This window comes from Dermacentor andersoni, chromosome 3, assembly GCF_023375885.2.
Source record: "Dermacentor andersoni chromosome 3, qqDerAnde1_hic_scaffold, whole genome shotgun sequence".
Classification (NCBI taxonomy): Eukaryota; Metazoa; Arthropoda; class Arachnida; order Ixodida; family Ixodidae; genus Dermacentor; species Dermacentor andersoni.
This window is the reverse complement of record NC_092816.1, coordinates 174,907,803-174,927,536: the sequence shown is the minus strand read 5'-3', so window position 1 is coordinate 174,927,536 and position 19,734 is coordinate 174,907,803. Positions and strand designations below refer to the sequence as shown.

Genomic DNA, 19,734 nt, shown 5'->3' with positions numbered 1-19,734 from the left:
GACGCCAAAACGAAGAAATCCCATGCTAAAATAACTTCGTGGGAATACTCGGGAAACACAGCAAAAACAATGTGACCACGTATTCCGTCAATGAATACCCGAACTGTACATTGCGCGATGGGTCGAAGAACAGCGTTGGTCGCTGCACTTAGAGACGGGCCGCAGTACGCATCATCTCTTTCAGGAGGCGGGAACATATCTGCCCGAATAATCGAAATGGCGGCACCTGTGTCAATCAGATCTTCGACGGACACGCCTTCCACAACCACTGACAACAAGTTCGACGGTCACTCTGGAGGAGTCGTGGGCTGTCCGGTGGATGTAGTTTCCCCTCCTAAAACTGCATCGGAGAATGTTGCGAGTGAGCGTGGAGACGTGAGAAGCAGGCAGGAGAGGCAATACAGAACGACGACGTGGAGAAGGCTACCTGTGTCCAGATTCTCGAGAATTCAGAGGCGCGTTGGTTGTGTACGGATGAGAAGGGGATCGTTGAAATGAAAAGCGGTACGAGGTTCTCTGGTAGCCCGTTGCTCCACCGACACCTGTTCGCACTTCGGGTGTATAACCATGTTGCTCATCCTGTTGACGCCATCGACAGAACTGGGAGATATGCCCGCAGTAGCCACTGTAGTAGCAAATGGGTCGAGCGGGAAGCGAAGCGGAGCGGTAAGGCTGTACACGCACTGGTGGCGACAGTGAACCCACAGGGACGTAGTGGTCCGTCTGTAGAGGGGCCGCGGTGACCAGAGGGTAGCACCACGACGACGGCGTATCCTGGCACCTGTCCAGTGCAGGGGCCGTCGGGGCACGTTAGACGTGACGCAGTGGCGATCTCTTGTTCCCTTATCTCGCGTAAGCCGGTCGGAGAAGGTGTGACGCCACGTTCTGGCACGCAGTAAGGGCACCACCCGTGAAGTTCCTCCCGAACAATATCACGTATGATCGTGCGCAATTCTGCTGCTGAAGGCAAACGAAAGCCTGCGTTAGCCGTGCATAGCCGTAGAGATTGAAGTTCTGCTAGGCGCAGGCAAATGGCTATTACATCTTGGATGGTGGCAGGCTTTTGTGTGGCGAGTGCGCTAAAGGCGACGGTTTTTATGCCTTATATAATATGCCTTATGTGGTCGGTCTGAGACATGGTGGCGTGGACACGTTTGCACAATGCTAGCACATGCTTAATGTAGGATGTGTACGATTCCGCGGGGAACTGAACGCGCTCACCGAGCCACTTCTTCGCGACCTCAGTGCCGACAGCGAAAGCACTGAAGATCTGTCGAAGTTGCTGCGTGAATGCTTTCCAGCCGGGGAGATCAGGCTGATGGTTCGAAACCAGGTTTTCGCGACATCCGTGATGTAGAAGGGCACATTGTGCAACTTCTGTGAGGTATCCCACTCATTGCAGTCGCTTCCCAGGTTGTAGTTTTGGAACCTTTCCTCGACGTCATTTCCCCGCAGCCCAGCGAAGACTGGTGTGTCACGGTGGCGGTTGTGGATGGCCACGACAGATGGCGAAGGCTGTGCTGGGGAGGTAGTAACGGGCGTGCTCGAATTGTCTTGAGCAAGCATGGTATGAGGCCACCCGAGCGGAGCTCCAGTGAGAAGGGCGAGAGTTCGCGGGGAACGATAAGCACCTCCACCACTTATAAGGGACCGTTTTATTCCAGCAGAGCTCGAGCTACGATGGAGAAGAAGCTGTGAGGCTGAAAATTATAACTACATGTAGAGATCTTGTACAAGTGATGATGTTGTGTAGACATGAAGAAGAGCTAGTCATGGGTAGTGCTCACAATATTTCAAATAAACAATAATAGACTGATGATGGTAACCGTAACCTAAGGAAGTTCGTTCGAATCTGGGACAGAAGGGAATAAAACATGATAAAAGTAGTAGTTTACGAGCGCAGGATGGAAGCTCCAAGTGGGTGACCGGTGCGGCGATATATTTGGTTGGGGTCTTTTGAATGCACACGCGCCTTTTATATCAACGGGAAACGAGATCGGGCAAGGCAGCTTTCACGTTTAAGCGGAGGAGAGTATGTTGGCCGGCGGTTGTTGTGGCTCGTCGTTTCATGTGAAGTATCTTCGTACACGAAAATCCGACAGCGAGAGAGACGTACCTGCTGTGCCCGCCTACCCCGAACCGCGACTACACAGCTGCTTCCAAGTTTCCTGAGCCGGACGATGTTGTCCGATATGAACACATTTATGCCGCGCTCAACAAAGGCGCAAGGTAGTCTAAAGCGAATAGCGAATTTCACCTTTTGTGGCCGTTTTAGTGGTCGGTCGGTGGTCGCGGTACCGCAGTCAGCACGGGAAACGTTAATTGGGTCGCTCTGTCTCCTTCTTTCGTTTGCTCCTTCTTCGGGATATTGGCTTACATTGACAATCACGTACCTAAGTACTGCATAGCTGTTGTTCTACCAAGTACTCTGGGGCATGAAATACCGGCCCTCATGGTGGGTGTGATCAACGGCAGAATAATGAGGTCTACGAAAGCTGCCTCTTTTACGAAGCCTTTTGAGGAATATTCAGCGTACACACTTCCACCCTAAGGATTTGATTCGAGAAATGCTCGCATACTTCTAACGACACAACAATGCACTTCTATAAGCGGATAAAAAAGTTGTTTTGTTGTGATGGCCTCCCACGCATTTAGTGAGGAAGCAACGCGAGCATTAGCTAAGAACTTCCTACTAGCCAAAGCGAACGTCAACAAGGCAACGCCCCAAGGCCATATCTCTGTGTAAAAGGCTTCATGCGAAATTATAGAAACCCTTCAGTGACTCGGAGAATGGCGCTCTGTCGGTGTTTTCCTTTGTTAAGACGCATGCACCACATACTCCTTGTAGGTACATAGAGGAAATGAGCTTTCCTAGAAGCATAATTTAGTCGATTTCATAAGATATTCCAATGTGCTTGAGTGGAACGATCCGTTAACTGGTTAGAATATGACAGGTGTTCTGACTTTCAGTGAATATAGAAGATTTCTTTTAGGCTGTCTTGGGGTCATTCAAAACAAAATACAGCTGTTAGGACCTGCGGCGAACTAAATGATGTTCATGCTTGTTGTGAGGGCTTCAGGTATTTTGTTCACATTTCCGTAACTTTGTTGCAATGTTAGGTACCCTCGGCATTGGTTTATTACAATCATCAAATTTTCATTCGACGTAAAGACATCAGCAGTGGTTCGCGTGTCACGCTAGTTTGACGTATCATATATTCTCCGCTCTTGGCCCACAGATGGTTGAGGCCCTTGGCAATGCAGAGGCGCTTAGGATTGTTAACTCTTCAAAACAAACCCTTATATGGCCCACACTAACGCAGTGGGTGAAATTTTAAGGTTGTTTAGGTAACATCGTAGAAATCTTTATTTTAAGAATTTTTTCTTTGTAGTGACCGATTTCAGTGTTAGAGTGCGCGGTTACAGTGAGCTGCACGTACACTTGCTCGGTCGTATTACGCACGTAAACGCAAGGAGCATCTGCCGTTTGACTCACCTACTCCAATGATGTAAATGGAGCTTAAGTAGCCGAATGAGGTCTTACCGTCTTCAAAACGCTGTATTCCCACCATCGTCCTCCTTGTGTGATCGCTTTCGTCGTTCCAGCGTCAGAGCTCACATCTTCTTGACGTAAGCATGTACGCTCGCGTCAGGCCCAATTAGACATCTAAGCAGTTTTCACCACGGATTCATAGCTTGACGGCGATAAGCATTTATGGACTAGGTATCGGAGTCTCCCTGTAGCATGACTGTTCCTTGTGTTAAGCGGTCTATCTTATGGGATTACCGAAATGCCAACTCGGTGGACACGAACCGAACACCGAGTTCGAGCACGACCGGAAATGATGTGCCAAACGTTGAATTGATTGTGCTTCGCCAGTGCTCGTCGCCTTCGCTACGATTACCCTGGGGAATAAAAAGGAGAATGAGTAGTTCGTAGTACGCAGGCAAATTTTGTGGGAGGCGATCGCGTACGACGCAGTAAACTCGTTCATACATGGGGAGTACTTTGGAATACAGATCAATCGCGTTGGCAACGACTGACAGCCACATAAGCGCGGCAAGAAGGAAAAGGCCACTCAGGTGCAGTCGACGCTGATGCTCCTTTTGCGCTCATAGTTAGTTGGAGCTGAAAGAAGCTTGCTTGTATCAAGGACAACAAGAGACATCCGTGGACTACACTAAGGTGAACTAACCTAACGGAGAAATGTGCCGCTGACTTGCTCGTTGTGGCGCGCTGTGGCAGATATGCGATACTGGCCTTTGCCGCAGTGGCAGGTATTAAGCACTGTTTTCGTTGTGCGCAACAGTTCATGTGTGGTGCAGAGAAAGTTGCGTGACATCAAAAGAACTCAATTCTTCCGAGATGCATAGAAGAAGGGAAATCTGCATAGGTCTAACAGCTCCGAAAGCACATCGCGGGCAGCAGTGGCAGCGTGTCCTTCCGGCCGCCTTGATACCGTTTTACATGCACGCGGCATCATCATATGAAGCCCGATTCTGTAAATTGTCTGCATTGGCACCGACATCGCCGTCGCTACTTATAGCCTGCGGCAAGCGACCTGCGACCACTGCCCCACCCATCTTGACTGCCATAAGCGCACGCATCGTGGAACGTCTCGGACATCGCGGGCAGCAGTGGCAGCAGCGTGCCTCTCCGGCCACGCCGATACTGTCTTACGTGCTATTTTACGTTGTTATTTTAACTTTGTGATTTTGCTTTGTTGCTGCTGCCCCTGCTGCCCTATGCATATATTTATCTGTTCGTTGTTCGGTTGTTTGTCCTCTCACACTGAGTGTTAGAAATGGCCTCCGAGGTAACCGATACCTGCCTCTCGTGTTACGAAGATTTCGTCAAAGGTGAAGAAGTTCTGACATGTTCTGAGTGCGCTCAATGCTACCACCTGGGCAAATGCGCTGGCATAAGCGAACGGGTTTTCAAAACCAAAGATGAGGAAGCTAAAAAAAGAATATAAGATGCCCTACATGTCGGCTTTCTCGTAATGGTCAAGGGTCACATCAAATGCCCTCTACTTTACCCATTGAAATAGATAAGCAACTAGCACAAATAAGAAAGAGTTTGGCTATCCTTACCACGAAAGTCTCAGAATTGTGAACCTTAAGAGAGACAGTAACTGCCGTAGAGGACTCTGTTCAGCACATGTCGGACAAGTTTGACGGACTACTGCAGACGTCATCCAAACATGATAGCGAAATCGAAAAGCTTCGCGAGAGAGTCGAGACTCTTCAAAACAGCCAAGACCAAAAAAACTGTTGAAAAACTAACTCAAGAACTGAACGATCTTCAACAGTACACTAGGCGCGAGAACATGAAAATTCATGGCTTACCATTCACAGAGAAGGAAAACCTATTGGACAAAATTAACAACCTTGCGCTGAAGCTCGATCTCCCGCCCTTGTCAGATAGTGACGTTGTCAGTGTGCATCGCCTCCCGCCGCGCCAGAATGAGCTACCGATCACGCTAATTCGTTTTTCCAGGCGAACGGTGCAAGCAGCGTGGCTGGCAAAACGGGATAACCTGAAGGAGTGCGCAAGCGCTTTACATTTTTTCGATAATTTTACTACCATGAATAAGAGCCTTCTGTGGCTTGCTAAGGCTAAGGCACGCGAATTGAACTACACTTTTGTGTGGTGTTCTCAGGGAAAGGTTTTCGCAAAGAAAGAGCAAGGCACTCGAGCCATACGGATTGCTTGTGAAAGTGATCTTGAAAAAATGGTTGGGTCAGTGTAGACGCACCGCTTGCACACTGGTTTGCAACCTGTCACTATCATGGGATCCTATTTTGCACCGAATTCAGTTAATAACTTGATAAGCAGCAATAATTATTCTTCTGAACAAGCACTTTCCCTATATCACCTCAATGCACAATGTCTACGAAACAAAGTACATGAAATTGAAGCCAATCTTCAGCAAATAAGTTGCGCATTTGACATCATTGGTTTTTCCGAAACTTGGTACTCCTCTGATGCCGATGTTACGCGGTTTCCGGGCTATGAGAACATTTCTGTGTTCGGAGAAGATTAGCGTGGAGGAGGGGTTACTTTATAAGTCAAGAAAAGCCTGTCCTACGATGTTTTGTTTGATTACACGGCCTTGCAGGAAGATCTTGAGGCTGTCGCCATATTACACCACAATGTCGCGATACTTCTAATATACCGTCCCCCTAGTAGCATAACAGCCGTAGTTCTTGAATTCATACAGTCTTTTCTTGAACGCCCAAGCATTATTAAAAGGGCAACAATTATCTTTAGTGATCTAAATATTGATCTCAAGAAAAATAACTCTAACCAGATGAAGTTTCTTGAATTAACACTCTCATACGGTTGTGAAAATGTCATTGATTGTCCCACGCGAGTTACAGTGCATTCTGAAACGTTAATCGACTTGTGTTTTACAAGTTTTCCCTCAGACTTCATCTTATCCGGGGTATTTATTTTCCATTTTTTGCACAATTTCCACTAAAGAACATTTTAGTGAAAGCAATTATAAGCGACGAATCGTGAATGAGTTCGACGTGGCCAGATTTTGTTCTTTGATAGCTGAGACTAACTGGGCTGAGGGGTACAGAGAAACGAATCCGTCTAAGGCGTATGATGTGTTCTTAGAAAAAATCCTCCATAATTATGACCAGGAATTTCCACACGTTTTTGTCAAAAAGCAGAGAAAAGCGAAAAAGGCATGGATTACCAAAGATTTGTATAAGCGCATTAATAAAAAAAGCGATTATTCTCTCGGTTCCTAAAAACAAAAAAACTTGATCATCGCGTAGAATTTAAAAAAATTTCGCAACAGGCTCAATATGTACCTCAAGAAAGCAAGGTCTGATTATTACGAAAACAAGTTTTCATTAGTAATGCACAAGCCCAAATTGGTTTGGCAAGAATTTAATAAACTTGTATCCAGAAGAAAAGCATCTTTGCCTTCTGAGTTAATCATAAATCGAACTGTTTGCTCTGGCTAATTTCTTGGCAACCAGTTCAACAAGCACTTCTCGAATATCGGCGCTATCAATAACTCTGAATGTGTACAGTCATGGAAGTCTATACACTGGTATATTTTTCCAACTTACAGTGATTCGTTGTTTCTAACGCCTACGTCTGAAGAAGAAATTACAGATCTAATAAAAGAGTTAAAAACGATTGTTCGCCTGGAGACGACGGCATCAGTCCTATTCCGATCAAAGCCACTATTGATTTTATTGTCAGTCCACTTATCTATATATGTAACAGAATGCTTCTTACTGGCATAATCCCCGACAGATTGTCACTTGCACGTTTTACAGGGATTTTTAAAGGTGGTACCAAAACGATTTTAACAATTATACACCAATTTTTGTATTGCCACATTTTTCTAAAATTGCTGAGAGAGTAATTTACAAAAGAATCGACTGCTTTTTAAAGGATAAAACGTAATTTGTAAACAGCAGTACGGATATCAAATGGGAAAATCAATTAAAACAGCTCTATTAGATATTAGGGATAACATACTTTCAAACTTTGAAAAGAAGCTGTATACTCTTGGTATTTTTATTGATATTCAAAAAGCGTTTGATTCCATTAAACATGACATACTACTAAAAAAAATCTAGAAATATACGGTATTCGGGGAGTCCGACGAACTTGTAGAAAATTACTTGGTTGGAAGGAAACAGTGCACACAACTTCACGAAACTCGGTCTGAGACCGGCAATATAAAATATGGTGTTCCTCAGGGATTAAATCTTGGTCCTTTGCTCTTTATTATCTACATAAATGATATGCCTTTAACCCCAGATATAGTTATTTATGCAGACGATACAAATGTGTTCTTTTCCGGACCTGATCTTGCCTTGCAGGATTCACAAGCTAATGCCTGGCTTAGCGAGTTGTATGTGTGGCTCAATAATAATGAAATAGCACCTAATGTAAACAAAACAAAATATATGATTTACACTCCGAAAAATAAACCTATACACTATAATCTCAAATTACGCATCAACAATTCGGAAATCATGTTAACAAATGGCTGTCGATTCCTTGGGGTTTGCTTCAAATCAGATTTCAGCTGGTGCAACCATGTCAACCATGTACGTCTGAAGGTATCTTGGTCCATAGGCTTGATATACCGGCTGAAATATCTTATATCGATGCGTTTGAAGAAACAATTGTATTTTTCACTAATTAATTCACACCTTGGGAAACTGTCATTTAGTTTGGGGATTAGGCAACAAGACTGACTCGGACCGGCTCTTCGCACTCCAAAAAAGAGCTTTGCGTTTAGTATGTTTTTCAATATCTGTACCAGATAGCTGTATATTCCATATTCTAAAAATATTAGCTTACGCCGAGCTTTACAGTTTCTTCCATAATTTACGTACGAATATTTTAGTCGGACATAGACCCGGACCAACTATGGTACCCAAACAATACATAATCAAATAATATCCCTTTGTAACAGACATCCTTCTATAATTGATCACGCTCTCAACAGTACAACTATTTGGCATTAATAAAACAAAATAAAACTACTATTGTTCAAAATACCCGATCCTATCTGATTTTATTTGGTGCTTGACCTGTGTGTTATAGGTAATGAAGTTCAGCGTTGTATGTAGTGTATATATGTAGTGCGTTCATCCCTTTATATTCATATTTATATAGTGACCCAATCGTATTGCACTACTTTGTATGACTTGTTACTATTTGTGTGTTATTCCGTTGATTATAACCCATCTCAAGTGTACATTTGCTTGTGTTCCCTATGTATTATAACATGTTTTGTTCTACTTATGTGGTATCACATGATTGCACTGTATTTCATTTAGTGCATATGCTGTCTGATGTGTACTCCCGAGGCGAAGGCCCTGTCAGGAAACATACGTGTTTCCTTTTCCCACGCCTCGCGGACATACCTACTTTATTGTATTTATGTCGAGAAATAAAGATTGATTGATTGATTGAAAGCTTCAGTGATAGAGGGACCAAACTCATCTGTAGACACCGTATTATTTGTAGATATAACACTTAGCTTAGAGTTGCTGGCGGGCAGATTTTCATTCGGCTAGTCTATGCGTTCCATGTCGTTAGTGGCTTCTACATCAATAGGGCACTTGACTCGAAGGAGTGTAGCAAGTACGGAAGCCGGTTAGCTCTGTTAGCACAGTTAGCTCCTCCACACTGTGCTGTATCATGGAAACAATGCTCGGACGCGAAAGCTAGCAGCACAGCCTTCACAGTGAGGAGGAGGTCGAGATGGTGAAAACAGTGCATTTGCGTTGTAGAAGCTGCTCCAGCACAAACGCAGAAGCGCTCAGGTGTTGGCACAAATGTTGCTATCTTTCTAGCGAGAATTTTACAGAGAATGTGGGTAACGTCGACGTCTGAGGTTGGCAAATCTCGCATCATTACCTGCACAGGGGATGTTGGCATTGAGGCGCGGCAGAAAAACCCAATCGTGTAAAATGTCATCAGAGTCATGAAAAAATCACAATACGCACGGGATGTATAGTGCATCGTCAATTATAACGCGCGCCGTAAACACAACTGAAGGGTCGCCATGCTGAGCGCTTACTGTGCGAAAGAACAATGAAAGGTTGCGTCTAGTCTTTCCCAGACAAGACACAACGGTTTGCTTCCATTACAAGCGTGGTCCCTGAGATATGCACGAGAGCGAATTCACGAGCACCTTCAGCGAGAGTTTTAATGATATTGAATGGGCGATGATGGTCAAATGTATTTCAACGGCGCATAGCCCATTCCTCCTGGATTGCGATAGTCACTGCATGGCCGATGTCGTGGCGCTTGCCACATAAAAATTTTTAGCCGTTGCTTTCACCTTCTCTATTCCTTTCCATAGACCCTGCGCGGACTTGTATATACCTGATCATGTGCTTTTAGTCCTGTTTGCCACGGGTGACCGGTTACCCGAGGTTGACATATTTACGTTTAGATAATTGTCTTTTTTCGTTTTTTGTTCCTTTTCCTCACTCTCTTTCTTTCTTTCTTACTCTTGTTTCTCCCTTTCCTTTTCCTTTTTCTCTTCATCCCTTTTATTTCCTTTTCATTTTTCTTGTTTTTTTGCATACTTTTCTTTCACATCACCTCTACTCTTCTCTCACCATTCACTACATCACTGGAATGGGAAGTGCCTACTTTGATATCTGATATACCCCACAATTCTTTTTTTTTTTTTTGATGATTCTGTTTCACGTTGAGCCTTATTGGTTCCGCCGGCCGGTTGGGCGTACGTGTGGGCTCGGGTGCTTCTTCTGCGATGACTGCCCGATTGGCCTTTGTTTCCGCACCTGGCGGCCATCGCTTTGCCTCTGTAATTATATTTACTTAACTTCACATCCTCGTTTACTGACTCCGGCTTGCCTCCATGCCTGTCACCTCAACCTGCTCCTGTCAAACTCCACCCAGAGGCCTTCTCACTAGTATCGGGCATTTCCAGTCTCAGTCATTTGTCACTCACCCTCTTATTCTTTTATCAACTGTTGTCATAAATAAACGATCTGCTCGAGTGCTTTCTTTGCTCCCTCACTAGACCTTTAGGACGCCAGTAGTTACCGTGCCAAATTGTTGTTTTTCCAATTGGCTTGCTTTCCTAAATTACTGCTCTGGGTCGTTTCACACCCCTTTTCATTTATTTTTGTTTGGCTTTCATGACCGTTATTGCTTCAAGCAAAAGCGCGCTTGCCCCCCCCCCCCCCCCCGGCTTTCTATTACTTGCTCTGTAAATACCGGGTGGCGATGAGTTTGGAGAGGGGCGACAATAGCGAAATGCATTTCAACGCGCCGCAGCGCTTTCCTCGTGGAATGCAACATCCACTTTTCCTTACTCCTTTTAGCTACAAAACGATGTCACATCGGTGATGGTGAGGGGTGACGTTGGAAACGTGTACACCGGTTAATGGACGTTAAGCGAATAGCGGCTGCTCAGGGCACGGAAGGCGGGTATCAAAAGCAATAAAATGGACGTAGCGCACATGTATCAAGTCTTGTGGCGAGTGATGCTGCGCCGGGAGATCGACCGTGCCGATAAAACTCGGTGCCGTTCCACTCTATGCAGAACGATGACCAGCGAAGCTACGTATGGGGACCCCTTATTGGCGGATTGCACATCCGCCGCGGATCGGGCCGGTGTTGCACTATGTTCGGGATTGGCCCACGTATGAGAAGCGCTCAATGCCTGCTTCACCTCCACCGCGGGTCGGCCCGGCACTCGACTATCTTCGAGATCGGTCAGCGTATGGGGAGTGCTTAACGTCTGCTTCACCTCAACCGCGTGTCGGCCCGACATTTCACTATCTCCGGGATCGGTCCACGTATGGGGAATTATTGCTTACTATGCCAATGACCCGAAAATTTCCTTGTGCGGTAGAGGTGTACAGATTGACTGTAATAGCTGGTGGTATGACCGACGTAGTGAAGCGCAATGCATAGAGGCCTGTCGTCGAAGGCATCTGGTAAAACAATGGGAAAGGTCTTGTGTCGGTACCGACTTACAATTTCGCGGTAACTGAGACATAGCGCTGCATAGAACGGTCCCAGCCTGTGATTGCATCGACAGAACTGAGAGACGCCACTACGGGGAGCTCGTCGCAATGTTCAAGCAAAACCATGCCTCTTTATTCTCATTTCGCTGATGGAGAGTGAGTACGAGATGCAGAGCAGGCTGGTGTGTCTGCTGCGGCTGAGCGAATGACAGTAAGGAGATCTGGCGGGCAATATTCGACACACAAAAACGCTTTGATTTATACGAGCAGCGTTGACTGATCGGAAGTGGACAAATCGAGCTGATTGTTTACCGTGTGAAGGAGGGCCACGTATCAAGGGTGGCTGCTTCTACCATTATTTGTAGCTTTGACACAGAGTGGTATTTTCCACCACAATGTGGGGGCTCTTTGTAAGCAGCATGTAAAACACGCTGTCTAATATGGTTTTCACAATACTCTTTATTTTGTGCACTGCCACATGCACATGTGGACTGTTTTGAACTGGTTGTTAATGTCTTCGATGAAGGTCGCGAATCATTGCGCCTGTCCTGTCTTCTTCCTTGTGATCGTCTAGAAAGCGCAACCAATCTTTCCGAAAATTCACCCGGTGGCGGTGCTTGCTCCACCGAATGCCGCTCTGCGCGCAGCTTGCAAACAGCAAGTCGGCGAAATACTCCTACGAAGCACGTCTTGAATGCTGACAACATCGGCATGCAAATCTTTTCATTGTTTCACTATACCTCCGAGATAGATGCTAAGGTTCTTCAGTGTCGTTACATCATCGCACCGTCAGTCTACGCCTTCACTCTGGTTACCGCAAGCCAGTCCTTGGTGTCATTTTCATCCGCGCCGCTGAAGCCAGAACGGTCATCTGGATGAGCAGACCGGAGCAGACGAAAGATGGGGAAGAGAGCAACTGCTGGGATACTTCCTGGGTTATAGTTGACGGTAGTACAGGTCAGGGTGTTTTCAAGCTACCCTGCACCTCAAGTAATTTCTAAGCGGTTTAATAAAGGCAAGTTCCAAAATGCTAATGCGACCCGCAGGACACCAAGTCGAAGTACTAGCGCTAATCTCCAGCGTAGCGCTGGACAATCATCCTTTGCCAGCGTTTACTCTCTTCGCTAAACTTGTAACTTCACGGTTAGTTGTAAAACACCGGCTCGTAGTAAAGTTCTGCTGAAGGACTCGGACACTAGGGTAAATTGTTTTCATGAACTTCTTTTACAGAGACACAACAGTTAGGACAGTGCACGGCGGCATTCAAGTAAAGACCAATCTTGAGCTTTGTTTATGTAAATATTAGTTTTGTTATGTGACTGGCATGTCATGCGAAGGGGCATATTGCAATGATGTGCTTGGAACTGCTAAGCCTGTACCTCGCTTTTAGACTGACAGGCGGCGGCCTCGAGTGGTTGAAGTCCTATGCAACAGTTAGACGCCAGACAGGCGTCCACAGCTATCGAGCATATTTGTTTCCAGATTTTACTCATAAACGAAAGATTTCTGTCAGCCTTCTGCTACCGAGCGTCGCAATGCATCTCGCTAAAATGAACACAGCTAGGTATTACTTGCTTTTCTTTCGCTCCTCCAAAATCACCAGAATCTCTGGATCAACACCGGCATCACTAATTGCTTCGTTGGTTGCTGGATCCCTATGCGCTGGGCACCATTCCCGTAGGCAGGAATCCTTGCACGCTGCAAGAAACAATAACAAATAAATTGCTGCGTCTTCTTTGCCTAGCCTCTCTCTTAATTGTATGGTAACTGTTATGATGACCGTTGCAAGATGAAGGCTTCTTCCACGCAATAACTGTTTATCTGGGTTTAGATGATTCGTTCATTTACCTGTGAATTCCCAGGACCCATCACACGAGTCGCCCATGACTGCATTTCGCTTTCCCTGTCACCAATTTCGTGTTTTAGGAGACTACAGATTAATAGAACTATGCACTGCATGGTTTCTCATTATTTGGGAGCTCCTGCAACGAAGGTTCTGACCTATGTTATGGGTATGCAAATGCCCTCCTAAAACTTTGATCCTTCCATATTATTTGGCTTTCTTAAACGTAGTCCTGCCTAGCTCCAAGAAGCTTGTTAAGTGGTATAGGCACGTAGGGATAAAAAAGCTCAGTGCCTTTCCACTTTGTGAGGAAGGATGACCAGCTAAACTGCGTATGCTGGCCCCTTAATGGCTAACTACTGAACCGCCGCGGGTTAGCCCGGCATTACACCGTCTTCGGGATTCGCGCATATGTGGGGAGTGCTTAACGCCTGCTTCACTTCTTCCGCGGGTCGGCCCGGTATTGCACTAGGTTCCGGATGGGCCATCATATGGGGAGTGCTTAACGCCTGCTTCATATCCGCCGTGGGTCGGCCCAAAATTGCACTATCTTCCGGATCGGTCCACGCTTGGGGAGTACTTAACGCCTGCTTCTCCTGCGCCATGGGTCGGCCCGGCATTGTGTGATCTTCTTGACCGGCCCATGTTTTGTGTCTAGTCACAGACATGATCCTGAGGAAATTAGCCTTTGACTGTTTCGCTGTAAAATTGGTTACGTCTTTGTGTTTCTTAATTACATACTTAATAAATAATTTATTTGTTAATGACGATGACGAACGCAGCAGCAGTGGCAGGAGCGCGTTCGCGCGGTAGCGCCAAGGGTTGCCAACGACGTAGTTATGGAAGAAGACCAGCACGCTGGAGACAATCCTGAGGATGATAGTTTTGTGTGTACACAGGGACACAATCCTCCATGAACTAGCCCTTCATAGCTTTGCTGTAGAAGTAATGTTAAAATTCTGCTTTAGAAATATACTGATAAACCGTGTGACAATTCATCACACAGGCAGCAGTTGAACTGATATATCGGTGTTCATTGAAAGATAGTGCATTCACTGGAATGTGGGCAAGTTCACCAGAGCGGCTGAAGCCATGCATAGTTTTCCTACTGGTCTGCAATAACGAGGATTTCAAGGCAAAGCTTTCTTCGCCTAGAGTTCCGTGTTTTTCGTGATTGCGTGGTTGCTGTTGGGTCGGTTGGTGAATGAACTGATATATTTTTTGGTGATATACAGAAAGGTTGAGCTTTTAAGAATGATAGTGACAGAGAACACGCTTATATGATGCTTGTATGCTGAGCAAGGGTCGTATAACGTAAAACTATTACAAACTGTTATTATTCCAATCTGCTGGCACAAATTTATGTAACCAGAGACGGAAGCATAAGGCTTTAACCCGCATCGTTTTTGAAGAGGCCAATGAAACGCTCTGCTCATTTTTAGGAGGGACCTTTGTTAGAAAGCGAAGAGCATTGTCTATATTGAGTGGTTTTTCTTATCAAATAGGCTAACAAAAGGCTAGGACAACGCTTTCGTGGAGAAGGTTTTGGTGGGCCTGAGTCAGCTCAGTGCGGGTGGATAACCGGATGCGGAGGGGTAGGGGGGTGGGGGGGGGGGAAGGTGCAGGCACCTGCGATTGATCCATTTCTTCCTTCTTGGCTTGCAGTCGCTGGTTGAAAATGACGGTCGCCTACAAAGAAAGCTCAAAATGCTGCTAAAACGCATAATCAGCAGGAAGAGTTGGCGGCGCAATGGCGTATTCGGGGCGAACGGGCTTCATAACTTTATACTGCCACGCGAAAATGTTATTCCACGCAAACAAATTCATGCTGCCCAGTAGCTCCTTGTAGCCTCTGCCAAAGTCATTAGTGGGAGTCATCTTCTATTCCTCTCGGAACGGGTCAGTCTCCACCTACTGAAGAAAATATGAACTTATATTCGGCATGTTATTGCATCTCTATTGCGTACACGTCACTTTGACGCGGTCGCCCTTCGTGTTTTTGTGACTTTGCGTCCCAGATAAGTACAGTGAGTACAGCGCGACACTTTTGACCAACTCCAGAGGGCTGATGGGAAAAAGTTGTCGAATCATAAATATATAGTTTTATTGTGTACGGTCTAATCATGCATAATCAGTCTGTATACGTCATATTATAGGTTGCGAGGGGCAGTTCGCCCGGTTTTCGTGACGTCGCATGAAAGAACGATGAAATGGAGGTGTCCTGAAAAGTGTCTGACCAGTTGGGGACAGCCGCTTGCAGAATTCGAATAAAAGCAGTTTTGAATAGTTCTACGTTATGAGGTCCCAAGCATGCGCACTTCTGTGGCTCGTAAAAGCAAAGAACTGCCTTCATTCATGAAGAATGAACCTGTTAATTAAAGTGAACATGTTCAAGTGAGCATGTTCATGTTCATTCATAAAGAATGAACATGTAATGTCGGCTCACAGGAATCTCTTCAGCAGACCAGTATGTGTACGGAGTGGTGAAATATATTTCTCAAATTCTTGGATGTACTTTATTTTCTTTGATTTGGGCACTCAATATATGCCACTATGTGTGTGCGCATTCTTGGCGAATCATCGTGAGTATGCATGTCCATAATGATTCCCACATAAAACCCTCATGTATAATGTCGGCTCACGAATACCTCTAAATAAAATAATACTGAATTCTATTTGATGGCCTCGTAGATTAACTTTATTTTGTTTGCTTTAGGCAGTGCGTATATGCCAAGGTGGTGTACCCATTCTCGGCCAATTTTCCTTAGTGAGTATTTCTAAAACACATCAGGTAGAAAATGCTTAATTGTTGTTCCTGGACACGTTCCTTCATCATCACCACTCATCGCTCGACATGCTTCATACGTCGTGTTTCTCCTTGTGGCATCGCTACGTATGCCTGTCGCACTGCACATCCGCCTAGTTTAGCGCTGGAATATAGTGCACAAACGTAAGAACGTGCACGAAAATAAAGTTGTCGACTGTGGGGTGGATAAACGTACATAATCAATGAGTTTATACGCTGGAAAGGATGCAAGTAAAACTTGTGCGCGCAGAGAAATTAGTTGTATAATAGTCAGTCAACTGCTTCACTAAATCCTTGTTTCAAATTGATTCCAACATATGAATTGAATCTGGTTAGTTCTTTATTTTATTTAAAGATAGTGCACTCTTTGATACCAGTAGGTGTGGCAATAAAATGTTAGTGATTTAGCATACATAAAACACGAAAAATTCCAGAGGGGATAAGTTTTGAATAAAGGGAAAAAACAGAAGAAACACCAGTTCGCTCGCCCTTTTCCGAGTCACTAAAGGTAAAGTTAATGCATGATAAACATTTTGGGTAATCGTAAGGGTGATAAAAAATCGCTGACTATTACGATACTCCCTAATGCTAAATTTGAACGCTGCTGTATACGTGTTTTCAATTCGCGATACATTTAGTTAAAGAAATTGAGACCGATCTCAGCCCATTGAATGGCAGTGGGCCAGTGCCGTCAGTGCCTTTGCAGAGGGAGGCGCAGTATGGAAGCGCTAGCGTGATTAACGGCATTGGAGCGACCTGTTGAAGCAGACGACGGAGGCACGAGCAGTGGCACGAGCGCGTTCTCGCGGTTACGCCCCCGGACGCCGACGCTCAACCCTGGAGTGGGCGCCTAAGAGCTGCGCTGTAAAAACTAAGAAAGCGATAAACAAACGGAAATTCGTGTACGATCCAGTGACATGATTACAGAGCAAAGCTTCCTGAAAATCATCTGCATCAGATGCATCAGAAGGTAGGTTATTTGACTGAATAATACACTGACAGAAAGAATTCTTGAGCCTGTTCTTATAAAAAGTGTTTGGCAGCGGGGTAGGGCCGTGACGATGCCTACACGGGCACTGTATAAACGATCCCAACTTATCAATGCGTACTTGTATTCCAGTTTTTATTTTCCCTACAATGTAACAATTTCGGGTCAGACGCCCGATTTTCAGGCAACATTAGAGCAGAAGAATGCTTGGAATGATGCTTGTAATACATAGGAATGACCTCAGTGCGAAAATTTTGACTTCTCGTGTCGCCTTGGTTCTCTTTCGTCGTGCCTCGGGACTTTAAGTTGTGCTAAATGAGTGTTGTAGCTTTCTTTTGCGTACGTATATTACGTCAGCCCGCCGTCAATTTCGTCTTCAACTGCCAGCGCATTACATTCAAGCTTAAATAATAGGTGCGAACTTCGCTGCCATTATACGGTATTCTCAAGCGCTGGAGGCGTTCATTTTATAGGGGAGTGTACGGCGTGACTGCTAAAAAAGAATACGCTAGCAACCACTCGCACTTACTCGTGCCCTTCGTGGGATGGACCCTGTATCTATTGGTCGCAGCACCTCTGTTTATTTGATTGGAAATCTCGTTTCTCGCTGGGGTCTCTTCTCTACTCGTGCTCGGTTTCGCGCTACTCTCCTTGGTGCATAATTGTCGAGAATAGAGCGCAAGTAAAATATCTTATCGAGCCCTACGAAGCTGAAGCATCTTCAAACACTCGCACTAATGCTGCTAATGCTTCTTCGTCACAAGGACTTGGCGGTTTCGCCCGCTTTGCCGTTTGTTACCAAAAACGCAGATCTTCCCCTGAGAGGCTGGATCCGACCATTCTTCGGTTATATACTATTCGCAAAGTCGACGCCATCTTCGCGATCATTGCGACTCAATGCTAATGATCTCCCGTAGGCAATTCTGTTCTCATTATCCTTGCGATAACCCGCACAGAGCTCTCTTCTTGCTTTCACAATTCTCTTTCCACGCAGACCGCTTACAGTTCTTCAACGTGCCTGGCGATAAGCTATCGTCATCAATGCTACATAGTTATGCCGAACGATTCACCGCGTTACGAATTCGTCCAGTGAGGCATCGCTTCCACGCCTGCGCACCACAATGGTCCCAATAACGGCCACTCAAAGAACTTTCCCGTGCTTCGAAGGTGTATGATGCACTTACAGGGAGCCTCAGGCACGATGCCTCGAGTTAAAATATGCACATGGACCATTCTACGCGAATATAACACCAATACTGCGTCATTGCGCCACTATTTGGTGTGCACAGAGGAGCAGTCGCTATAGCCGTATCATCGACGCAACAAATAAATATATTTCGCCAAGCCAGCATACTGTCCCATGGTGCTGGCGTTGAAGAACATAGTAGCAATACTGTGAAAGACAAAACTAACTTTTCTTGGGCGAACCTGTGCCCACAAAAACAGGCTACACTTATAGCACAACGATAGCGGTGAATACAGTCGGCGACCGTCGAAAATCTGATCAGCGGGTCAACCGCATCGGTTTTATAGATCAGTCGTCGAATGTTCCAGAGTAATCGCTGGGACCCGCATGCCTTCCACAAAGTTCTACGCCATTCGCGTCGCGCATACATGCAATCAGATTACACAAGGTTCGGCGCAATCAGATTACACAAGGTTCGGCGACAACAGACAGCGGATAGAAACATCGATAACATTCTAGAAACTTCCGCTACATGCAGGCGCGTCCTGCGCTCAGCGATAACATTTGTTAGGCGGTGAAACGTGTCGCCCGATAAAGACAAACAAGTACACGTGTCAATACCCTCCTCTTAAAAAGCATCGACCCGATGTTGCAAACGAAAGTAATGAAGAAAAAATTACCGACGATTACGTTACTTCCTAATGCGAAATTTGAGCGCAGCAAATAAGCTGTTTCACCTTTTCGATAGATTGAGGGAAAGAAATCGAGCAACACATGTATGCGCTATCACAGAATTTTTTTTTTATTTTTCACACGTATTCCTTTAACAAAGACTCCACTAACAGTTCTTGACAGTCATGAAGGAAGCTTTGTGGTCGGAGAAATAGACTGATATATGTTCGACTTGGTACACCAATGCTTGATTCTCAAAGACGAGATCTATACAAGTGCCTCGCGAGGTTGTCACAGCCGTGGGACGCGTTACGAGCGAGAGGAACGGGATGTTCTCCCGCATAAGTGTTAGGAAATTGCTGTTTGTCTTTATGTCAGCATTAAAGTCCCCCACTACTAACATCGGTGTGGATCGATGGACGGTTAATGCGAGTTGCAGGAAGTGCACGACGTCTTTCGTGAGTGCGGTAGGGGCGAAGTAGGCAGCTACTACCAGCAAGCCGTTGGGCAACTTTGCGGCGCACAGTTCGCCAACTTCATGTGACGTGCCAAACATTTCGACTGGTATTGCAGAGAGACCTGTGCGCAAGTAGATAGCGACTCCCGCCGCTCTGTTGTGGTCTCTGCGAGCACCACAGCAGTATAGGAAATCTATGATTTCGAGAGGCTCTTCGGGATCCATCCAGGTTTCAGCAAAGCAAAGTACAGAGGAATGGCGCAGAATGTGATCGTGGTGTACG

At 45.6% G+C, this 19,734-nt stretch overlaps 2 long non-coding RNA genes across 2 annotated transcripts in view; both read right to left on the bottom strand.

Annotated features, from left to right (window-relative positions):
• Positions 1-19,734, bottom strand: part of LOC140216476 (uncharacterized) — a 304,566-nt gene that overhangs the window by 35,365 nt on the left and 249,467 nt on the right. The window lies entirely within an intron of this gene.
• Positions 1-19,734, bottom strand: part of LOC140216475 (uncharacterized) — a 32,683-nt gene that overhangs the window by 6,925 nt on the left and 6,024 nt on the right. The window contains exon 2 of the long non-coding RNA XR_011893158.1: positions 13,075-13,197. This is a non-coding gene — a long non-coding RNA (uncharacterized lncRNA). The remainder of the gene's footprint in view (positions 1-13,074; positions 13,198-19,734) is intronic.